Genomic DNA, 9,834 nt, shown 5'->3' with positions numbered 1-9,834 from the left:
ACGCCCTCGAGGAAAATGGAGTCGGCTGACCCCTAGTGCCAAGAAGATGAGGCTCCCACCAGCGGCGACGCCTATTGTAGACCTCGCACCCGGCAGTGCAGGGAGAAGCGGACACCCCGCCCCCACCGGATCCTAGGAACCCGTAGAATCTCGAGTGGACCGCATCAGCGATCTCCCGGACGCCGTCCTTGGGGAGATCATCTCGCTTCTCCCCACCAAGGATTGCTGCCACACCCAAGTCCTCTCAATTCGGTGGCGTGGCGCGCCATGCCCCTTAATCTCGACTGTCGTCAGCTATCTCTCTTCAATGGTTTTGAAATCCCCAGAGCCATCATCTCCTCCCACCAGGGCTCCGTTCAAAGCATCTGCATCCCGTCATGCTACCTGGGCAAGCATACCATGCCCTACACGGTGGACGCCTGGCTAAAATCCCCTAAATTCACAGAACTACAGCTGCTTGAGTTCTACTATTCCCCTGGAAATCAGCTACCAGATACCGAACGCCGTGTACTTGTGCCCTCAGCACCGATGTCCATCTCGCGGTTTTCCTCCTCTCTCCACACCGCCACCTTTGCACTGTGCTACCTACCAGACAATCTGGTACTAAACCTTCGACTCCCATTTCTCAAGAACTTTCACTTGTGCGGGTTCATATATTGGAGGCCTCATTGCACAGTATCATCCACTCCAGTTGCCCTGCCCTGGAGTGCTTGGTGCTTGTTTTCACAGTTAGAATCGGTTGTCTCCAAATAAAGTCGACTAACCTTGTAAGAATTGGAATTTCTTTTGACGGAAGGTTGCTCATCATCCAAGATGCCCCTTCACTTCAAAGGTTGATCCTTGATTCTATTTATTCACGTCACAAATAACCGTCCTCTCTGCGCCTAAACTGGAGACCTTGGGTGTAATACATGATCTCTGTGCTCATTTCAGTACGGTGTCTGGCTCCACAGTTCTTCAGGTACTTTATATAATCATCTACACTTGTAACCATAAGCTACATTTTAAATTTCTACGCATAAGTTATATATCATCTCCGAGTACACATTTTGTACAAATATTATGTTCTATGCTCAATGAAGAGTTTCTCCATGGATAGCCTATCAATGGTGCTGGATTCTGTCAAGATCTTATATATCCAAATGAATAGTTTTGATCTGAACAAGATTATTGGCTTGTTGCAATGCTTTCCATGTCTGGAGAAGTTGTATATAAAGGTGATAATTTCACGCACATTGGAAGCCTGCATATAGTGTACTAGAATTAACCGTTCAGTTGTTGCTCTTTCGGCACTCTTTTTTTAGATCTTAACTGTTTTCAATCTTCATGTCTATTTAGGCAACATGATGGGGTAAGAAAGTTATAACCAATCGGTGGATTCGTAAGCACTGGGATTTTCTCACTTCTCATGGCATTCGACTGAAGACAATAACGCTAGAACGATATGTCACATTATTCCTGCTGAATGCGAGGTTACTATTGTCCATCAGGCTTAAGTTTATCAGCAACATGGTTTTTGACGGATGTGTATGTCGAAGAGCAAAAAAGGAGTTTCAGGTGGGCAAAAGAGCTTCTGAACGTGTCGGGCTTCTATTTACAACATATTGTGGTCATAATCCAGTAAATTTTACGACCAGGATGTTCATTCTATGGACCTGACCGATCCATTTGACTATGACTGCCGAAAATAGTGCTGGAGTTAGATGTTGTTGCCCTTTTCAACCTGTGTTTTGTCTAAACCTGATGAACAATTAACCCTCGTGCTTTTGTACAGTTTATAAGCTGGAGTTAGATGTTCTTGCCCTTTTCAACTCGACTGTGACTGTCATATTTTCTTTGAAACAAGGCAAATGGCTTGCCATTCATTTAATTTAGAGTGAAATATTGTAACAAATCCCAACCACGGGAAATAACATCACTCTCGATGGCTGCTTGAGCTCACTGTGCATTACAGAAGCCAAGTGATTAGCCCCCACCAGCACCCAAAAACTTATTTCGAACTAGCACACCAAATGGGTTGTAAATTTTCATAGAAAAGGCTGCATGACCGTGACAGATTTGGATTCTGACATTTGGGACCCACGAGAAAATAGCCTATCCAAGGTAGTGTCGACTTATTAGCTAGTTAACAAACGATTCTGCCTACCAGCCGTTGGATTGACATCCAACATCTGTCGTGTATCTTCTATCTCTTGTCTTCTTCCTCCAGCCGCCCAAACCAAACCACCCCGTCGGCTCCGCCTGCTCCCGCCTCCCATGGCTGGATGCGCCTCCGCCGCCCTACCGTACCCTCCAATGTTGGCCAATCTCTCCCTCTATTCCCCCACATGTCTTGTTATTCTCCGGCGACGTCAGCCCCAACACGCAACCGCACCCGAACCAGTCAACCCTCGTACTCCCCTCCGCCTGCAACTGGACCGGCGCATCTTCCATGGCTCCTGTTTGTTCCGTCCGAGGCCTCGCCGTCGTCCTATGCCTTGGTTCGCTCACCGTGCGCGGGGCGCCGCCCTCTTGCGTTGTCAACATCGTCAACAATCGAGAGGAACAAGGAGATGACTGTACGTGGAGAGGATGACAGTAGGGACCCACCAGCGTCACGGCAATACACAAGCAAGTGCCTCGTTATTACAAGCCCCAAAAAATGGTTCCTACTAATGGTTGGACATCTGGGGCTCACGCCATTGTCAACGTAGTCAATAAACGAGAGAATTACACAACGAGCGGCTAACACCAGGGACCCAGCAGGTTGCGCAGTTTCTATTTACTTTTTAAGGAACAAGCAATTGTTATTTATACTAGTTTTAGCGACGGATCATGGTAACAACAGGGCTGAGTGGGGGCTGTGGCCCGTCTAGCCAGGGTTTTATTTATGTTTAACACATCATGATCCTAGTTATGTTTTTTTTCTTGCTGAAAATGGCTAGCCCGGTTCTATTTTTTTTTTAAGAAATACCCAAACGAGGCCTACTTGCTTTATCAGGCCTGCTGGGCTGCAAATCTTTCAAGACGAGGAGAGTTTCATTCAGTTTGCCCAGAAATGGGATATACATTCTTAAAACACATCAAACCGGGAATTAGTTTCAAAAAAAATTCATTATAAGATTTTAAATTCCATTAATTTTTATGCGTGGACAATTATTTGGATTTTATATTTATATAAATTATTTTTCAAAATAGTTTAAATGTGACTCGATATTTCGGGATTAAAAACAATTGACCGCACCGAAATATGCAAAATTTCGTATAATTTTTAACCGTAGCCACAATATGGGGTGTAATGCTAACAGAAAGAAGATGGGATCCAAAAAATTCTTAAGAATTAGCAAATGGGCTGTAGATTATTAGAAATAATGGCAGATGGGTTGTATGCTGTTTTTCACAGATTTGAGGCTGACTTGTGCGCCTACTACAGGTTGACGCGTATGCTTTCCTAAAAAAAGGTTGACGCACACGCAACACCGTGTCAACTTAGTCGACACATGAGAGCATTGACTGTTGGATGTCCATCCAACGGCCGCCGTGCTTCTTCAATCTCTGCTCTTCCTGCTCCAGCCGCTCAAACAAGCGCCAGCGGGACTGCCTGCTCCCTCCTCCCACGGCCGGCTATGCTGCCGCGCAGGCCTCACCACCCCATCGTACTCCCATCATTGGCCTAGCCATCCCTCTACTCACCCACACCTCTTGTTTGATACGTCTCCAACGTATCTATATTTTTTTTATTGTTCCATGCTATTATATTATCCATCTAGGATGTTTTATATGCATTTATATGCTATTTATATGATTTTTGGGACTAACCTATTAACCTAGAGCCTAGTGCCAGTTTCTGTTTTTTCCTTGTTTTTGAGTATCACAGAAAAGGAATATCAAACAGAGTCCAATTGACATAAAAATTTACGGAGATCATTTTTGGACCAGAAGAAGCCCACGGAGCATCAGAGATGGACCAGAATAGTCCCGAGGCCACCACGAGGGTGGGGGCGCGCCCTACCCCACTGGGCGCGCCCCTTGCCTCGTGGCCGCCTCGTGGACCCCCCTGACTTGTTCCCAACGCCAACGCCTCTTATATATGCCCAAACTTCTAGAAAATAACCTAGATCGGGAGTTCCGCCACCGCAAGCCTCCGTAGCCACCAAAAACCAATCTAGACCTGTTCCGGCGCCCTGCCGGAGGGGGGATCCCTCATCAGTGGCCATCTTCATCATCCCGGCGCTCTCCATGATGAGGAGGGAGTAGTTCACCCTCGGGGCTGAGGGTATGTACCAGTAGCTATGTGTTTGATCTCTCTCTCTCTCTCTCTCGTGTTCTTGATTCGGCACGATCTTGATGTATCGCGAGCTTCGCTATTATAGTTGGATCTTATGATGTTTCTCCCCCTCTGCTCTCTTGTAATGGATTCAGTTTTCCCTTTGAAGTTATCTTATCGGATTGAGTCTTTGAAAGTGCAACTATCCCTAGGTGGTTTTGGTAATTCCTAACAACATATAGCTCATTGAGCTAACACTATTCCAAGATTAATATTTCAGGAAAAGCTCAATGAATGGCATGGCATGGATGAGGAAAGTGGACCCCTCAAAATATTAAGGACAAAAAGATTGGCTCAAGCTTCAAGATCAAGACTCTACATTTTATATTTTAGTGATCCAAGATCACATTGAGTCTATAGGAAAAGCCAATACTATCAAGGAGGGATGAGGTGTTGCTTAATGGCTTGCTTGCTCAAAGTGCTTAGTGATATGCTCCAAAACCCTCAACTACCTTCCCACATCCACATATGACCTAAACTAAAAGTCAAACTTGGCCCCATCGATTCTTTCTATCCGGCCCCACCGAGTTTCAGATGTCATAGCCACTGCCACAAACCCTAGGCAAATCGATCTCACCGATAGGGATTTCGGTCACACCGAGATGGGATTGTAATCTCTTTGTTTCCCTTCGTAACGTTTCGGTCCTACCGAGATGAGCGATCGGTCCCACCGAGATTGCAATGTAAACTCTCTGTTTCTCTTTCGTAACATTTCGGTCCCACCGAAATGAGCAATCGGTCCCACCGAGTTTACCTGACCAACTCGCTGGTTAGCTTATTACCAAAATCGGTCCCACCGAGTTTGTGTAATCGGTCACACCGAGATTACGTTATGCCCTAACCCTAACCATATCGGTCCTACCGAGTTGCATCTTAGTCCCACCGAAAATCCTAATGGTCACTAGGTTTGTTAAATCGGTCCGGCCAAGTTTTTCACTTCGGTCTCACCGAGATTGGTAAATTGTGTGTAACGGTTAGTTTTTGTGTGGAGGCTATATATACCCCTCCACCCACTCTTCATTCGTGGAGAGAGCCATCAGAACATACCTACACTTCCAATACACATTTTCTAAGAGAGAACCACCTACTCATGTGTTGAGGCCAAGATATTCCATTCCTACCATATGAATCTTGATCTCTAGCCTTCCCAAGTTGCTTTCCACTCAAATTTTCTTTCCACCAAATTCATATCCTATGAGAGAGAGTTGAGTGTTGGGGAGACTATCATTTGAAGCACAAGAGCAAGGAGTTCATCATCAACACACCATTTGTTACTTCTTGGAGAGTGGTGTCTCCTAGATTGGCTAGGTGTCACTTGGGAGCCTCCGGCAAAGATTGTGGAGTTGAACCAAGGAGTTTGTAAGGGCAAGGAGATCGCCTACTTCGTGAAGATCTACCACTAGTGAGGCAAGTCCTTCGTGGGCGATGGCCATGATGGGATAGACAAGGTTGCTTCTTCGTGGACCCTTCGTGGGTGGAGCCCTCCGTGGACTCGCGCAACCGTTACCCTCCGTGGGTTGAAGTCTCCATCAACGTGGATGTACGATAGCACCACCTATCGGAACCACGACAAAAACATCCGTGTCTCCAATTGCGTTTGAATTCTCAAAACCCTTCCCTTTACATTCTTGCAAGTTGCATGCTTTACTTTCCGCTGCTCATAGACTCTTTGCATGCTTGCTTGAATTGTGTTAAGATTGCTTGACTTGTGCTAAGATAGCTAAAATCTGCCAAAGACTAAAATTGGGAAAAGGCTAGATTTTTATTTGGTCAAGTAGTCTAATCACCCCCCCTCTAGACATACTTTCGATCCTACAAGTGGTATCAGAGCTTTGATCTCCATTTGCTTTGATTTCCATAGCTTTTGGTGGTCATAGCCTTGGTTTCACAACCTAGGAGAGTATGGCGTCTAGCGAGGGAAATTATCACCGTAGAGGTCCTTACTTTGATGGTACTAATTTTGCTAGTTGGAAGCATAAGATGAAAATGCATATTCTTGGATATAACCCCGCCATTTGGGCTATTGTGTGTGTTGGCTTGCAAGGTGAATTTTTCGATGGGAGAGAACCGAATCGTGAAGCTACCGCGGATGAGTTGAAGATGCTACAATACAATGCTCAAGCTTGTGATATCCTCTTCAATGGATTGTGCCCCGAAGAATTCAACAAATTCAGCCGTCTTGAGAATGCAAAGGAAATTTGGGATACTTTGATTGATATGCACGAAGGTACCGACTCCGTCAAGGAATCCAAGTTGCATGTGCTTCAAAGTCAACTTGACAAGTTCAAAATGAAGGATGGTGAAGGTGTCGCTGAAATGTACTCTAGGCTTGCTCTTATCACAAATGAGATTGCCGGCTTAGGAAGTGAAGAGATGACCGACAAATTCATCATCAAGAAGATCCTAAGAGCCTTGGATGGAAAATACGATACCGTATGCACATTGATCCAAATGATGCCAAATTACAAAGATCTCAAGCCAACGGAAATCATTGGAAGAATTGTTGCTCATGAGATGTCACTCAAGGATAAGGAGGAGCTCCATAACAAGTCAAGTGGTGCTTACAAAGCCTCATGTGAAGCCCCCGCATCATCAAGTGAGAAACAAACCTTCAATGAAGAATTGAGCCTAATGGTGAAGAACTTCAACAAGTTCTACAAGAGTAGAAGCAAGGAGAGAAGTTCTAAGTCAAGGTCCTACAATGACAAAAGATCTTCTAGTCGAGAGCGAAACTGCTACAATTGTGGAAGACCCGGACACTACTCCAATGAGTGTACGGCTCCCCACAATAGAAGAGAAGATTCTCCCAAAAGAAGAAGTAGAAGAGAAGAATCACTATCAAGGGAGAGAAGGAGTAGGGATGATCGATATGAATGAAGACCCTCACGGAGAAGCAAGGATTCAGAAAGGAAGGACAAGTCATCAAGGAGCTACACAAAATGAAGACATCAAGCTCATGTTGGTGAATGGGTATCCGGCTCCGACTCCGACAGTGACTCCGAGAGAAGCTATCACTCCGACTCCGAATATACTCAAGATGAAGGTGTTGCCGGTCTAGCACTTGTGTCAACCAACTCCTACGATATATTTGATTCACCAAATGAAGGAATTGGAAGATGCTTCATGGCCAAAGGTCCAAAGGTATCACACCTCGAGTATGTTGATTTCAATAGTGATGAAGATGAATTGTTAGGTGATGATGAGTTACTTGTTGACAACTATAGTGATGAATACTATGATGAAATGAATGACAATGATAAGGAGAAGATTGAGTCTCTAACTAAAGAACTAAACACTCTTAAGTTAGCTCATGAAACTATCTTAGGAGATCATCGAGAACTTTTAAGGACTCATGAGAAATTACGTTTTGAAAAGCTCAACCTTGAGCAAGAGCATGAGTTCTTAAAGGCAATCAATGATGATCTTCGCAAGAAAAGTTCTTCTTACATTGCCAAGCGTTTACTCTTATCCACTTACATGCCTCAAGTCAAGTCTAGTAACAAGAACAAGAAGGATTCTTCTTCTAGTAGTAACAATAATCATGCTAAATCCAATGTTGTTGCTTCTAGTAGTTCTCTTGATTCCACTAACGATTCTCTTAGCCAAGTTACACTTGAGCAAGAAAATAGCTTATTGAAGGGAATTATAGAGAAATGTGTTTACAAGAGCCTTGCCGGGAGTAAGCAATTCAAGGAAATTGTACGCAAGCAAGGAAGGCACCGGAAGAATCAAGGTATTGGTTTTGAATGAAAGTTCAATGCCAATGGAGTTGAGTGGGAAGAAGATCAATACCCCAAGACGAAGTTTGTTCCTCAACAAGAGAAGTATGATCCTACTTTTCTCAAAGGGACACAAGCTCAAGATGATCTTCCACCACAAGACCACAAGAAAAAAGGCAAGGACAAGCTTCAAGAGGAAATTGATGCATTTGAAGAAGCTCCTAAGGTCTTGGTCAAGTGGGTTCCCAAGACTACATCAAGTTCCACTTCATCAAGTACAACTACAACTCCGAGGATTCCCATCAAGATGGTGTGGATCCCGAAGAAGAAGAACTAGAGAGTTCTTGAGGGTGACTCCGCCAACATACTTCACTCTTATCATTTTGGCAAGAACAAGTGCAATCAACTTCCACATCTTGCACTAGTTCAAGGAGTCACAAACCCTCTTGTTGGTAAGACAAGGGACAAGGTAACCTAAAGCTTTCATAGACATCATCTTGTGTGTGCATCACTCTATGTCTATGGATATCCTTGTTTGTTCCTTATGGGACTAACCCGTGTAGGTATTGAAAGTGCAACTCACTCCAAAGGATAGCTCCAAATGATCTACATCAACATAGAGCATCCACATCTTCAACACCTACATGAATTCATCATCGACAAAACCCAAGGTTAGTTCATCCCTCTTAGGGGGGATCTCACATCTAGGGGGAGCTTTACTCTAACAATTGAGTTAATGCAACTCTAATGGTGTGAACACAACAACGCTTTATGTAAAAGTGGTAACCCCACTTGTGCTTAAACGATGAGTATGACCTATGATCAAATGTTCTCATTTGACTCCTAAGTCAATATACTCATATATAGATGACCTAGTCATCGCCAATTGCTTGATAGATGCTAGAATTGTTTGTGCATGCTTTGCCACAAATTTCATTTGCCATTTTATTGTGTGAGCATGTTGGTTGCATAATTTACTCATTCGAGGATATCCACTTGTTGTTTTGATTGATTGGTTTCCTTTTCTTTTGGCCAAGTGGATGGACAAGAATGCCTAAGAACCTTCTCTAGCTATCTATGTTTTTCTCGTCTCAAACTCTATTCATGCTACATCACAAAATTTGATCAAGTCAGATTCGAACCACTCTGTGTGAGGAGCACTCGGAGTCCCCGATTCTTCATAGACTTAAACTTCCAAAACTTCTTTGTGTGTTTCGGTCTGACCGATTCATCCATTTCGGTCATACCGAGATCACTAAGTCGATCTAGGTTTTCAATCTCGGTGCAACCGATTTGAACTTTTCGGTCACACCGAATTGAAGTCACTGCTTGTAGTTATGCATCTCGGTGCCACCGAGCTGTTCCACTCGGTCACACCGACAGGGTCGGGCTATATATATCCACGGGTCAAATTTTGGAAAACTTTTCGAACCTCCTCGACCCACGCTTAGCCCGCTCTGCCTCCAGGGTCTCCGGATCGTCTTCCTCGTCGCCAGCCACCTCCTGCCGCTGGTCTCCGCCGCCGTCAACAGGAATCAACCCCGCCGTTGCCGCCGTAGCGAGTTCATCGCTGAACTAGGGTATGAACTCGATCACTGTGCTATCCCTGTCTAATTCCTAGCACATTGTGTTCGCCATGAATCTTGCCACGATTGAGATCATTCTTATCCAGTCAAAACACTCCGTAGTTTAGTCGTGAATTGAAAATTCAGGGTTAGGTTTCCGCCGAAACCATCTCGGACCCACCGAGTTGTGGAACTCGGTACCACCGATTCGGCTCAGGCCATTGCACATGTGATTCTCGGTCTG

Source organism: Triticum urartu, chromosome 3A (genome assembly GCF_056163025.1).
Source record: "Triticum urartu cultivar PI428250 chromosome 3A, HENAU_Tu73, whole genome shotgun sequence".
Classification (NCBI taxonomy): domain Eukaryota; kingdom Viridiplantae; phylum Streptophyta; class Magnoliopsida; order Poales; family Poaceae; genus Triticum; species Triticum urartu.
Note: the sequence above shows the minus strand (reverse complement) of the source record.